Source organism: Alexandromys fortis, unplaced genomic scaffold, assembly GCF_014885135.2.
Source record: "Alexandromys fortis isolate MF-2015 unplaced genomic scaffold, M_Fortis_MF-2015_v1.1 scaffold_150, whole genome shotgun sequence".
In the NCBI taxonomy this organism is placed as follows: domain Eukaryota; kingdom Metazoa; phylum Chordata; class Mammalia; order Rodentia; family Cricetidae; genus Alexandromys; species Alexandromys fortis.
Window position 1 is genome coordinate 639,257 of NW_026068027.1, and position 14,567 is coordinate 653,823.

At 49.8% G+C, this 14,567-nt stretch overlaps 1 long non-coding RNA gene across 3 annotated transcripts; it reads right to left on the minus strand.

Annotated features, from left to right (window-relative positions):
* Nucleotides 1-789: 789 nt before the first annotated feature.
* Nucleotides 790-12,472, minus strand: LOC126514878 (uncharacterized). 3 transcript variants are annotated; one of them, XR_007595697.1, is made up of 4 exons: nt 12,318-12,472; nt 10,307-10,419; nt 8,899-9,057; nt 790-1,900 (listed from the first exon to the last, which is right to left on the minus strand). It is a non-coding gene; the product is annotated as an uncharacterized lncRNA (long non-coding RNA). The 3 variants fall into 3 exon arrangements; XR_007595696.1 differs by having other exon boundaries at nt 790-3,443; XR_007595698.1 differs by lacking the exon at nt 790-1,900 and adding an exon at nt 7,492-8,093.
* Between the last annotated feature and the right edge of the window lie 2,095 nt (nt 12,473-14,567).

The window sequence follows — 14,567 nt, forward strand, 5'->3', positions numbered from 1 at the left end:
TGGCAGCTCAAGTCATTGTTGTTATCGAGACTCCTGCTGACATCAAAACCAATCCCTGTGCTACGCTGGCCAGTGCTGAAGTCAGGCTGTGACTGGAGCCGCTCAGATTGCTGCCCCCTTCACCCTTGGGCCTTCACTACTCAGATCCAAGCAACCAGGGACTCACACCTGTGGGTGGTGAATGATCCCAGAACTGACCACCAGCCTCTCACAGAGGAGTTTTATATCAACCTGTCTACCATTGCTGGGTGTAACACAGACTCTCCTTTGTGCTTTGAGGACCTTGCCTCGAAAAACCTAAATAAAATAAAATAAAAATCAGGAAGTGCAGAAATTTGTGATTCACCAGCAGCTTGCGTGAGTTGCTGTCCATCCCGGAGGGGCTTTTCAGAGACGCAACTGCCAGAGAGTAAGCCACTTCAAAAAACCCCACCGATTGCCCCAGGCAAACTAAAGAGGTCCTGGTTGATGCCCTGAGGCAGAGAGAGGCTTATCCAAATCCCCCAGGAAGGTGCGCGACAGCTGGGGCAGGGGAAAAGTACCAAATCCTTCATTAGCCAGCCACGTGTCCCTCACTACCCGCCTTTCCCCACCCCACCCTCCACTACAGGCCAGGCCTCAGCTACCCCAGACCCACGTAGCTTTTTCACAACCCACCACTTTTATACTTTTGGTTTTTCCCATTCTCCACCCCTCCCTATGTTATGCCCAGTCTGTGGGGACCCCAAAAGACCACCAGGGAGACCGACTCACCAAAATGCAAAAGCAAGGTTTATTGTGTGCGTGATTACAAGTCGGCAGGGGATTCAGCAGCGCAGCAGCGAGAGGAGGTGCCCACCCTTCTAAAGGGCACCATTTAAAGGCAAAAACCAGAGAAGTTACATTAGCAGGGTGTGGGGTGACGGGTTGACGGGTTTAATCCTGATTGGCTGGCATTTGTCTAGGGGTGTCCTGGGGAAAAGCGATGGGTGTGTGCTGGCAGGTGATCCTATCTACAATAGTTGGAAGGTTGGAACGTTAGGAATTTCCTTTGGATGGTCCATTCCTGAGTGGTGACAGGGTAGTCTCAGTTTGTGGTCTTCCTCAGAACCAGGTATTGCCTTAGAGTAAACTGCTGAGACTCGGGCCTCTTGTATTAAGTAGCTGGGTCCTACACCTAGCCCCTGCCAAGGCTTTTCTCAGTTGGCGCCTCCTTCCTGCAGCTTTTTCCAAGTCCAAAATATCTCCTGCATTTCCACAACCGCCTCTAGAGGCTCTGTGAGAACACCCAGGCCTTGTCCTCCTTGGCCTCACTATCCACTGTGCAGCCTGAGGTCTGGAGATGAGCCGATCATAGACCCACCATCTACTCCACCTTTCCTATCTGCATCCACTTCCAGGCTCTACCTCGGATGACATGGAAGCCTCTTCCTTTAACTGTCTATTACTAGAACCAGGACCAAGCTTGCGCCCAGCAGTCCTATGGGAAGGGCTTTCCCTTTACACCTCACAGTCCCTGCCCTAAACTGAAGGCAGCCCCAGGCAGATTTTCTGTGGCAGTTTTCACCTCAGTCTAGAGAGGCCTCGGGGCTCTGCTCTGACTGGCTGTCACCAAGGCACAGGGAGGTTCTACTGTCCACGCTTATTCTATACACACAGGCATTCTCTCAGAGCAACTCTGATAGGAATCGGGGAAGTGACTCAGCCCTCCCTCCCGCACACAATCATTCATTTACAAATTTGTATGGGGGGGGGGCAACCAGGCCTGAGGATAGAATATTGAACGAGCTTCAAAGATCACTTCTTCCTGTGGACCGAGTCCTCTCCAGTGTGACTGTGGACCGAGTCCTCTCCAGTGTGACCGTGGACCGAGTCCTCTCCAGTGTGACCGGACAGCGGGGAAGTGAGAAGGCAAAGGAGGCTGGAGGAGCAAAGAACCAATAGGGGGATGGAAGGCGAGCCGCAGAGGGGACCATTGGAAGCCAGCTCTTCCTTGCTGCTCCAGAAGCCAGGGAGGGGCCTGGAGATGGATTCCAACCACAGAGAGGTGTTGTGTCCTTCTGGGGCTATGGTAGCAAGGCACCACAGACTGGGTTGTTTAAAGAAAATTGTGCAGTCTTGTGATTCTGGAGCCAAAGTCAGAGATCAGAGTGTGGGCAGAGTAGTGTGGGCAGAAGGTGGCACAGGCAGAGGGTGGTATGGGCTGGGCAGAGGGTGGCATGGGCAGAGGGTGATGTGGGCAGAGGGTGGCGTGGGCAGAGGGTGGCATGGGCAGAGGGTGGCGTGGGCAGAGGGTGGTACAGGCAGACAGTGGCATAGACAGAGGGTGGTGTGGGCAGAGGGTGGCGTGGGCAGAGAGTGGCATGGGCAGAGGGTGGTGTAGGAAGTGTTGAACCCTCCTGTGGCCTGTGATGGGGATGGAGCCAGGCTCGTCTTTCCTGGTTCCTGATTCTCTGCAGACAATCTGAGCTGTCTTGTCAACAAATAGTCTCTAAGTTTGCAATCATCTCCAGACTACACTGCGTCCTTATTTCCACATAAGTACGTTTATGAACTTTATAAAGCATACGTAGCGGCTCAGGGTGCAGTGGAAGCTGGGGTGAGAGGGTCCTATGCTCAGGCCCAGCTAGGGCTGCATTCTGAGACCATCTCAAAAACAAGGTAACATAAAAGGAGAGTGGTGTCTGAGCCTCCCTCTGCTCCCAGTGTGTGGCGCGGTGTGGCAACACTGCTCCAGCTCCTGCCACCGTTCCACCCTGCCATGGGGGGCCACAACCATGTAAACCTTTTCTCCCTTAAAGAGAAGAAGGGGAAAGAAGAAGGAGGAGTAAAATAAAAGTAGTTTTTAAAAATCATTATAAGCTTGGCAGTGGTGGCGCACTCCTTTAATCCCAGCACTTGGGAGGCAGAGGGCAGGCAGACCTCTGTGACTTTGAGGCCAGCCTGGTTTACAGAGTGAATTCCAGGAGGAGAATCCCTGTCTTGAATGAATGAATGAATGAATGAATGAAACCATTTAAACCATCTTTTAACTACACAGCACAGCGGCATTAAGTTTCGCTATCCAGCTCCAGAATTTTCAGTCATGCCAACCTGGAACCCCGTATCTGTCCACGGAACCTTGGCTCCCTGTGCCCCATGGAGTCCCCAGTCCCTGGTAACCACTGTTATTTTCTGTCATTTGGCTCTTCTAGGTCCCACTTAACTGGAATTGTCCAGGACTTGTTCTTCTGCGGCTGGCAGTCTTCTCTTGGTAATTTCAATGTTTGTGTGCGTGTGGCGTCTTTGGATAAGGACAGCAATCACGTGAGACTGGAGCCCAACCCGCTCCAGGGTGACCACATCTTAACAACCAGCTGTGTCTGCAACCGCCCGATGTCCAACTGAGTTCACAGTCTGACGCACTGGAGGTTAGCACCCTCACCATGAATACGGGGGACACAGCCCGACTCTAGCAGCCATGCCTACAGACAGCATAAGAAACGGTTTATCAGTAACTTTTTCTTTGTTGACCATTAACGCCGTCACCTCCACAACTCGGCCTGCAAGCAGGGTCCATTGCCCTGGTACATTTTTCCAGCCCAGATAACTCACTGCTCAGGAAGAGAAGGGTAAGAATTGCTGGCAGGTGTGCCAGTGCAGTCTCTGGCAAGCTCCCAGCACCAGCCCTGAGGCTTCAGTGTGTCCTGCCTGGCTAACAGGCAGCTACTCTGTCCTCTGAGGGACACCAAGTGGGTATCTACCCACCTACCAGGGCCTGAGCTGCCCGGGCTGGGAGGTTTCCTCCGCAAGCCCTTCTGGCCCTACAGAGTACCACTTCCTACGTTCCTCACATGGGCAATGACACTGTGGTACGGGCCTGGTTCTAGGAGGAAAAAAAATGGCCTCTGCTCTGGGAAGGTTTCATGGAAGGGGATGCACAAAAGGAAACAATTAAAATAAAAATTAAATGTACCGTGAGACAGGCGATGTGGGGATCAAAGCAGAAGGAAATGCCTTGGAAGCTGTGGGCTGAGCAGAGGGCCAAAGAAGGGAGAGACCAGCCAAGCAGATATGGGGAGAGAAAGATCCTGACTGAGGCAGCCACGTGCACCGGACCTGGGAGGAAATGGAGTCCAGAGAGTGTTAGGGAAGGGAAAGTAAGCAAGTGGGTGACAGAGTCTTAGACCCGAAGGATCTAACAATGGGTGTCGCTCTGAGAAATGGAGAACAGAAAGAACGAGGGGCCTGCCTGGCATGCTTCAGGCCCTGGGTTCAGAAAAACGAGGATCCAGTGCCCTCGCGCCATCTTCCAGGGCCAGTCCCCAGGAAGCACTCTTCCGCTGGTAAGATTCACACTAAAGAGACCTTGGTTAAGAAAGTGCTTTGCGGCCCCAGTGTGAGGAGCTGGGTCCTGGAGTCACCCACATAAAGGCCACTGCAGCAGCAGGCATCTCTGATCCCGTGCTCCTAGAGTGAGACGCAGGCGCGCGCAGAGGCAGGAGAATCTCTGATGAAAATGTACAGGAGAGCCAACCTGGTTTTCACAGCAACAGACAACAAAAGACCCTGTCTCGAGCAAGGTGGCTGGAAATATCTACAAGGTTGTTCTCTGAGGTCTATGGACCTGTCATTGTATAAGCCCCTACAAGTGTGCTCTCTCGCTCTAGCTCTCTCTTTAAAAAAAAAAAAAAAAAAGACAATTAGAACAGAGTAGGCTTAGAGGACAATAAGTGTAGAGAAATACAATTCTCACCTTTAAGAGTCATTTTCTCAGCCAGGTGGTAATGGCACATCTTTAATCCTAGCTCTCACTTGGGAGGCAGAGGCAGGAGGATCTCTGTGAGTTCAAGGCCAGCCTGGTTTATAAAGTGAGTTCCGGGATAGCCAGCTCTGTTACACAAAGAAATCCTATCTCAAAAAAAAAAATTATCTGCCAGGACTAGATTGGGGGCGGGGGAGATCTTCCTTGATTGACTGTTCCTCTTTAAATGTAAGCTGAAAAGGAAACCTCATGTATCTTCAGGTGAGTCACTTTGACTCAGAACACAGGCTATCACAGCTAATTCCATCCACAGACAGGATAGAGGGTATGTGTATGTACCACAGCGTGTGTGTGTGTGTATGTGTGTGTGTGGTGTGTGTATGTGTGTGTGGGGGGGGAAGGAGGGAGGGAGGGAGGGAGCGGAACAGGGAGGAGGTACCTACAAGCCGATCACGCAAGTCACAGAGGCAAAAGGGTGGCAGGAGAGATGTGGGCAGAGCCACATAAATGCTGTGGGGTGGGCACATTCCTGTGGCTCAAGGATTGGGGACAACAACTTGAAGATCTGGCCAAGTTCATGCCAAGAGGGGCGCTCGTGGGGTGGAGCGGAGCCAGAGCTAAAAATACAGTGATATTTCTGTGCCCTGCGAGAGCGTTAGTGTCTGTGGGGTTTGTGTGGTGGGAAGGGGGGCTTTGAGGAAGGGTGGCCAGCCTCAGGGAGGAGCTAAAGTGAAGGCTGGCCTGCAGCAGAAAAGATTCCAGACAATTAAGGCAGGCCTAACCCCAGAGGTCTGTGTCCTGAGCCCCTGGAGCAGTAGAGAAGGTGGGGCAAACCCCTCCCCTGGGAACAGGTAAGGAACCTAGAAGGTATGGCTGTGGGAGGGGGGTACTTAACATACTGATACACAAAGGTGTTTCAATTCTTTGCCAACAGATTATTAAAATAGTTAATAAAAAAAATCTCCCAATCCTAGGGCCACCCAGGAAGGAATTAGCAGAGTTGGAATTGGGCCCCCATCTCTACCTCCCCATAGCAGGCTCCCTGGAGATGGCCCCAGAGGGCAGGATATGGCAGGCTTCCAGGCAAGAAGGGAACATTTCTACTCAGTAAGTCTACCCAGCAGTAAAGGCCTAGCTCAAAGAGCAGGGAGCTCACAAATGTAGGCTTCCGAGGGACGCCTAAGGCCTGCACCGCTCTGGGAGCCCACATTTTTGAGGAGAAACACAGAAGCCTGTGGGATTCAACAGTGTCCTTGAAATGACCTTCGTGTAAGGAGTCCCCACTCCAGAAAGGAAGAAAGCACAGCACCAGCCCCTTGTGGATCTTGCCTGCTCACAGAGCAGCCGCTGCCCCGGACAATACTCCCAAGACACAGGACACAGGGACCAGACACAGGACACAGGGACCAGTCCTTACATTGCCTGCCAGTGTCTAGGCAAAGGGCCCCTCATAAGGGAATCAAGCACACCAGACGAGGAGGAGGGTTGTGAAAACCCAAGGCCTGGTTCACAGGTTGCTTCCTGGATCCCTCAGAAGTCAAAAGAGAGGACAGTAAGGCCCACAGGACTCAGAGAAAACCATTACAGTCACTCACTGTGCACACAACAGTGCCAAAGTCACCATTTCTTGAACATTTATGGTATACCTACACACTCAGCTGAATGTTTAGTGTATGTTATCTGCTCTCATCTTCAGAGCAGCTCTGTGAACTAAGTGTTCTTCCTGTTTCCCTTTTGCAAGTAAAACAGACTCACACGGTGACATAAGTCGTCCAAAATTGCACAAGTGGCATGTGGCTAGCTCTGGATTCCAGCCCAGAGCCTCCAGACTCCAGACCCCATGTGTAACCCTGAGGAACCAATACTTCTGCAATCTCCCTAGTGATAGCGTTAGATCTCCAGCGTAGAATGTATAGGTTTCAATGTTCCCGTGATGGATTCCCACAAATCTAGCACATGTATTTATGTATATTGCACTTGAGGTCAGATCTGACGCATGGGTCTTACTGGGACGAGATGGGTGGGCAGGGCTGCCTTCTTTTTAGCATCTGCGGGAAATAGTTCATTACCTTGCATTTTCCGCTTCTGAAAGCTGCCAAATTCTTTGGCTTATAGCCTCTCTCTCTTTAGCTGTGAAGCCATCATAATCCAGTCTCTCTGACTCTGTATCACAGTTCTCTCTGAAGACACTCTATTTTAACCTATGGGGTTAGAGACCATCTGAACAATTCAAACAAATCGCTCTCATTGCAAGGCATTTAGCCTTAGTTGAACCTACGAAGTCCCCTTTGCCATGCTAGATAACACTTCTCGGGTACCATAGGATGTGTACATATCGGGGGACCTTTAGTGTATGAGTGTGCATGTGAGTGTGTATGCATGCAGGTGCATGTGTATGTGTGCATGTATGTTTTCATGTTTATGCGCACGAGTGAAGGAAAGAGTACACGCAGGTGAGTACTTGTGTGTGCATGTGTGTTTTCATGTTTATGTGCACGAGTGAAGGAAAGAATGCGTGTAGATGAGTGCATGTGTGTGCATGTGTGTTTTCATGTTTATGTGCAGGAGTGAAGGAAAGAGTACATGCAGGTGGGTACATGTGTGTGCATGTGTGTTTTCATGTTTATGTGCAGGAGTGAAGGAAAGAGTGCATGCAGGTGGGTACATGCATGTAGAGGCTAAAGCCGACATCAAGTTGTGTGACTTTTTTGGGAAGATGTGAACAAACCAACCCAGACAGAGCACTGACAACAAACCGAAGAAACAATCCCACCTATTACTGAGAAGTATCCTTACTTTTTAATGATGCGAATCAACAAATTATTTAAAGATTAAATATAGAAGCAGATAGGAAGCTAAAGCTAAACAGAGTGTTAGCTTCTCAAGGGGCCCCAGTGGCTAGTGGGTGAAGGATGGCCCCCAGAAATAGTAATTCCAGGTGCATACAGCATGGACTGGGAGAGCAGCAACACCTATCAAAGCCTCAGGTGGAATGCAAGTTGGGGCGCCCAGGGGTCTGGCATTCTGTTTTCCTCGCTCACTTGGAAAAGATGGTTGGAAAAGTGGGGGAGTTGCCAGCAGAGACACGGCCCAAGAAGCTGGAAGATTCCCCAAAGCCAAGGATGCTGAGATCCTTCTTAGCGGGCAGAGTGAGAAGAAACTACAGGACTCACCCACTGCCAAATAGAGCTGCGAAATCATCCTAGACACGGGCTGAAGCCAAATCTGAGAGTAGACAACAGAGGACACTGGAGATGGACAAAACACAAGGATAAAGGAGCAGACTGGGGCTGGCTTCTCGCTCTGCCGCAAGCTGACACCGTCCTGGTGAAAACCCCTGGAAATGTGGCCCCTTGGGTGGGTAACATGGCTGGAGAGAGAATGAGAAGAAGTCATATCTATCAGTGTTTGCTATAGTCAGAATGTTCTTGAGGTTCAGGGATGGAGGTTTTCTAGGTGGAGCCTAGCAATTGGGAGTGTATGCTCTAGAAAGAATTGAACAGAGCCGGTAGAGGTGCACGCCTTTAATCCCAGCAGAGGCAGGCAGATCTCTGCAAGTATAAGGCCAGCCTGGTCTAAAGAGTGAATTCCAGGACCAAAAAAAAAAAAGGGGGGGGGAAGAAAAGAAAAAAAAGGGTTGAATGGGCGAATGAGTTTCTTGAAGGACATTAGACAGTTGATGACGAGAGGGCGAGAGGATTATTGCACCAGCTGAGCCTGGCCCTGTCTGGCTTCTCTCAGCTTTCTGCCAGGGTATGCCATCCTTCCCTGCCTCCTATGCCCCCACCATCCAAAGCAGGGCCACGCCAGAGTCCACGCCATACTGTTTGGAGCTGCTGTGTGGCTATGTCCTCCTAAGCAGAAGAGGGAAGCTCCGAAGTCCCTGGATGGAACGGACACTTACAAAGCTCAGAAAACACGTCACAGGGCTTCACCCCACGCTCGCGCAGGCTCTTGTGGAAGGAAGGAGACTTCTGCATGGAACGTCCTGCAGGTTACGCAGGTGACTGCAGTTATGCAGCTTCCAGAGAGTCGTCACCCACGTTGTGCAGCCGCCCCCTCTGCCCCTCCACTCCTATATTTTTGGTTGTGAGCCTAGCCTTTAACAGCTGAGCCATCTCTCCAGCCCTGCCCCTCCACTCCTGTAAGTAACCCCAATAAACTCGCTGGCTCACCTAGTTCCACTCGCGCGGGATGTTTCTTCGGTCTGTCACAGGGCTGGTGCCTGGACAAGTCACACAACAGGGTACCAAACCGTATGCTAAGAAAAAAATGTTGTCTTCATGAGTAGTGTCCTGGTTGGGTTTTTGCAGCGTGACACAAGCTTTGGTTACCTGGAAGAAAAACCTCAGTTGAAAAAAAAAAAAAAAAAGACCCCAGAGGAAAAGGGGAAAGTGTTGGAATTATATTAATCTCAAGGAAAAAAAGGAAAAAAGAAGGAAGGAGGGAGGGAGGGCAGGAGGGAGGGAGGGAAGAAAGAAAGGAAGAGCCTCCATGACACATAGGCAAGTCTGTAGAGCATTTTGTTGATGAATGGTTGATTTGGGCAGCGCACTGCTGGGCAGGTGGTCCTGAGTGGTATCAGAGCAGGCAGAGCATCATGGGAAGCAAGTCAGTCAGCAGCGAGCCTCCGTGGCCTTTGTTTCAGTTCCTGCCCTGACTTCCCTTCATGATGGACTAGAGGGGCTCTAAGCTATCAGCTGAAATAAACCCTTTCCTCCCTGAGTTCTTTTTGGTCATGGTGTTTTTATCAGAGCAACAGAAACTTAATTAAACAAACAAAAAATAAAAACAAGGGCGCTGGAAAGATGGCTCAGTGGTTGAGAGTCCTGGCTATTCTTTCAGAGGACCTGGGTTTGGTTCCTAGTACCAACCCAGCAGCTCACAACAACCTGTAACTCTAGTTTCAGAGAATCCAATGCCTTCTTCTGGCCTCCTCAGGCACTGAGGCAAAACACTCACACACACACACACACACACACACACACACACACACACACACAAATAAAACCTAAAACAAGAAAGTAAAAAAGAAACCTAAGACAAGCAAGTGCCTTGTCTTGTTGATTAAAAAAAAAAAACTGACAAATCCAGTATTTGTTCATTTCTGCAATAAAAAGGAAGGCACCCAATCAAGCGAGAGCTGAATGGCGTGCTGTATGCCAAGGGGAGATGCTGAGCAGCGTAGTGCTAACAGCCAGCTCCCCAGACGCCCTGCTAACCAAGTTCCCAATGCTGGCCCTGCCCTCAGAGAGAAGTGCTGCTGGAGGACCAAGGGTTTACCAGGAATAGAGAAGTTACCACACACACACACACACACTCACACACACACACACACACACGCGCGCGCGCACACACACACACACACACACACACACGCACGCATGCATATGCGCACACACGCGCACGTGCACGCAAGAGACTTAGGGCCGAAGGTGGCACGGCAGGAACAGAGCCCAGCAAGTCACCCAGAAGAGTCTAGGGAATGCAAACCCCTGAAGGCCATGCAGGGACTCGGACTGGACTTTGGAACATAAAGACATCCGTGAGGGGAAAAATGGCTGACATTTGAGCAAAACTTACAGCCTAGTTAACAGCGTTGTGCTGGATCTGTGTTCGTGGTTTTTTATCAACATGCCATAGTTGTGTTAACTTTAGGAAGAGCACTCTGTAATCCCTGCAGCTTTTCTGTAAGCCTGAAATTATGGTGAAACAACAGTTTAGTGAGTGAGAAAAGTGGGGGGGGGGAACCATGGTATTATATGAGGCACCAGAAGAGGGAAACTTGGGTGACAGGCATCAGCAGAAGCCAGCTCAGGGGGGGGGGGCCTCTATGTCATAAGATAGAGTCCAGACTTGAGTGTCTCCTAGCAGCGACTCCATGACAATAATATACAAGTCCAGAGGACATTCATGACAGTTCCTTTCTGTCAAGTTCATCATGACTTCATTTCACTTTCCCGTATCTGCCTAAACTCAGACTCTAAGGTCCACACTCTCATATACACACACACACACACACACATACACACACACAGCCCATCCCAGACACAGCTGGGGAACACAAGTTCCCCTACAAGGAACTTCTTGTCCCTGAGACACAAGGACAGTGTCAACAAGACAATTAGTGGTTTTTCTTGCCCTTTAGTAGAACCTTCTCAAGGCAGACTCCACTGAGCAGAAGTGGGAGGTGCCCCCTCCGCTGTTCCCAGCATGCCCAGCTCTTGGGTTGTGGCTTCAGGCTACTCAAGGTCAGTCAAGTGTTGTGTGTTCCCACACCCCTGCTACCCTTTGCCCCACTAATTCTGCCCTCACTATTTTGCCTTCCGGTTGGGTGGCAGACTCCTTTTAAGTAGAATGTGGACCCTGCCTGTGCCTGTAACCCCACAGGGCCTGGCGCTCAGTGAACATGTGGGGTAGATGAATGGTGAACATGAACCAACACGCTCTGAATGGCGATGCTCAGGAGACCAAACTCGCTCTGCAGAGAGCAAACGTGTTCCTCTTGCCAGAAGTCTAGGACTCCAAGGCTCGAGGCCATTTATCCCAATGTAACACCCTAGCCACCACACCTTAGCCAGAGAGTCAGGTTCACAGTTAAGTGTGGGCCTGGAAAGATGCCTCCGTAGGTAAGAGCACTCGCTGCTCTTCTAGACGTCCTGAGTTCAGATCCCAGCACCTGCGTCAGGAGGCTCTCAAGTACCCGTATCTCTGGCTAAAGCAAGAGGTAATGTGAGTTACAAATTGTCTTTATTACGGGGATACAAAGGAAATGGAATTCAAAGGGAAACACAGACTCACAGAATACCGGACAAGATGGAAGCCGTCATGCCCCACCGCTCTGCCCAGGGAGATATGAACAATTGTACAAGCTTGCTTCTGCTCTGACCTCCCAAGAGAGTGAGCCAGACCCTTCCTCTCCCTTATAAGCAATCAAGTCTGCACACAGAAGCCACGCCCTAATGCTGGTACCGAAAAAGCTATGGGCGGAAAGGAGTTCCCACAACATCTGGCTCCAAAGAATCCAGTGCCCTATTCTGGGCCCTGTGAGCACTCCCACGCATGGCACACACATACACATAAGTAAAAAGTAAAGTTTAAAGGGTCTTTGTTATGTCTCCAGTTTATAGAGCACTTCCGCATCCAAGGGCTCATTTGGTTCTCACCAATCACACAGGAATATCAGCCCACTTCATGGAGTCTCAGAAAAGCAAAGCAATTTGCCTAGGTTGTCACAGCAACCAGGTGAATGCCCTGGAGTGTAGACCTGTGACTGCTAATATTTTCCTTCTTCTCTTCCTTCCTATGAAAGAAACACACATGCACACACACGCACACACATGTGCGCGGCATATACGAGCGCACACACACACACCCCAGAGTCTCTTCTGCTGAATCCAGAAGTACCCTGAAGAGAAGCTGCTGGTATTTCCTGCAGTCACCATTGCCTCCCACTAAGCCAAGAGCAGGTCCCCCAGGGTTCCCACCCACCTACCCATCTTTCATAGTACGGAAAGAGCTGTGATCTCCATGCTACTGTGGAAAGATCAGCTTAGGAGGGACAGACAAAGACAAAACCAATATTCAAACTCACATGAGAATCGGTTTGTTTGCAGGTAACCTCAAGCTAGCACAATCCCAGGTCGCCACCTGTAGCCTCTTCCTCACCCTCTACAATTAAAGGACCAAATAGTGAAGGGGGCTGGGCACAGCATCCCCATAAACCCAGATATCCCAGGTCAAGCTGGCCCAGCAGGAGCAACAGAGACCTCCTTTCAGTCAATCAATAGGAAAAAAAGCACCAAGTGGTGCCAACAATAACACATCGGCTCACCCTGGAGACAGTCTTCTAGCCCGAGGCTTTGGGGTTGGGCCATCTGAGTTTATTCAAATCCAGGCTTCCTCAAAAGTTAATAAACCTTTGTGACTTGTTTGCTTTGCTTACAGGTGATAAGACCTCAACCTCAGAGGGCATTTGCATATTAAATGGGCTTCTCAATATCAGTGAGAAACACGCCCAAAGTATAACAGACACCCAGCCGTGTTTAGTTCTAGAGGCTTGCTTTCTGCATTCTGAAACTGAGCTGAGGGTCAAGTTTGGGAGCGTTTGTTTGTTTTGTAAATGCTCAAGGCATAACGTTATAGCCCAGACTGGATCTTTGACAAGTCTAGTCAAAAGAAACAAGTAGCTGGACAGGAAGGCTCATATTTGTAAGACTGAAGCAGGAGGATGGCTCTGGGTTCTGGGACTAGCCTGGGCTACAAACTAAGTTCCAGGTCAACATGGGTTAAAGATAAAAAAAATCTTGTCTCAAAAAAAAATTAATAAAGGGCCAGTCATGGTGGCACACTCCTTTAATCCCAGCACTTGGGAGGCAGAAGCAGGCAGAACTCCCTAAGTTTGAGGGCAGCCTGGTCTACACAGACTATGTACTTAAACACTCTTAAAAAAAAAAAAATGTACTTAAACACTCTTAAAAAAAAAAAAAAAAAAAAAAAGCTAACCCTTGGGGTGGTGGCGCACGCCTTTAATCCCAGCACTTGGGAGGCAGATCCAGGAGGATCTCTGTGAGTTCGAGGCCAGCCTGGTCTACAAGAGCTAGTTCCAGGACAGGATCCAAAAAAAAAAAAAAAAAAGCTAAAATAAATAAATAAAAAATAAAACAGAAATCGCCACAGGAATATGCTATGAGAGTGGACTTGAGCAACCTTTGATGGCGACAATGCTGGGGAAATAATGGCTCAGCTAGCCTCAGAGAGGGCTAAGCTGAAATGGAGAAGACCCGGAACTGGGGCTGGGGAAGGTGGTGAGGAACCCAGACATGGGGGTGCATGAGACACCCCGAAAGAGTGAGCAGAATTGTAGATAGTGCAGAAGGGAAAGCAAAGAGCTCCCCTGTCCATCTTAGATCCAGGATCAGGTTCTTGTACATTCGATATTTACTATACGACAACTTTGTGCCCGACCTGGTCAAAGCACATAAGCTGCACCAAGAATGGCCAAGGCGTCCTTCTTTATAGAGCTGACATTGTAGCTGGAATAGTAGAGTAGATAATACACACTCTAAGACCACTCCATTTTATAAGAAGATATTACCAAAAACTCACTCAGAGGTAGTAACGGGACTGAGAAGTCTTCAAACGGGAAAGATGAGCAAGGAAAGATGAGCAAGGAAAGGTGAGGTGAGCTTCAGAACAAATGGACCGTGTTAAACGCTGGTTTTCTTCCTAGCACCCTACCTTCCAAGGGGGACATCCTGAGATACAATTTGTCTTGCTGAGCAAGAGGACGGAGCAGAGAGGGATACACATTGGAAGGCCCAGCAAGAGCTAACTGCTCTGCATGGACATGTGCGGAAGACAGTCCCAGGTGAAGAGGACAGTCACAGGTGAAGAGGACAGTCACAGGTGCAGAGGACAGTCACAGGTGCAGAGGACAGTCCCAGGTGAAGAGGACAGTCACAGATGAAGAGGACAGTCACAGGTGCAGAGGACCAGGAGGCTGAGAGAGGTTGAGTGTGGGGCAGAAGACAAGGTTGTCTGCAGGAAATGGGATTTTCGAAGCAAGAGATATTCAAAGGGTGTTTCTGGGTTTTTGTGGGGTTTGTTGTTGTTGTTGTTGTTGGTTTTTCGGGACAGGGTTTCTCTGTATATCTGGAACTCAATCTGTAGACCAGACTGGCCTTGTACTCAGAGATCCACCTACCACCATTTCCCAAGTACAGGGATTCAAAGCGCTCCACCACAGCTGTCTGTCCTCCACATACTAAGATTACAAGCCAATCTGAGAAGCGTTTAACAGAGTGCTAGGGACCCAAACTCTGGTCCTCAGCGGTTGTGTGAC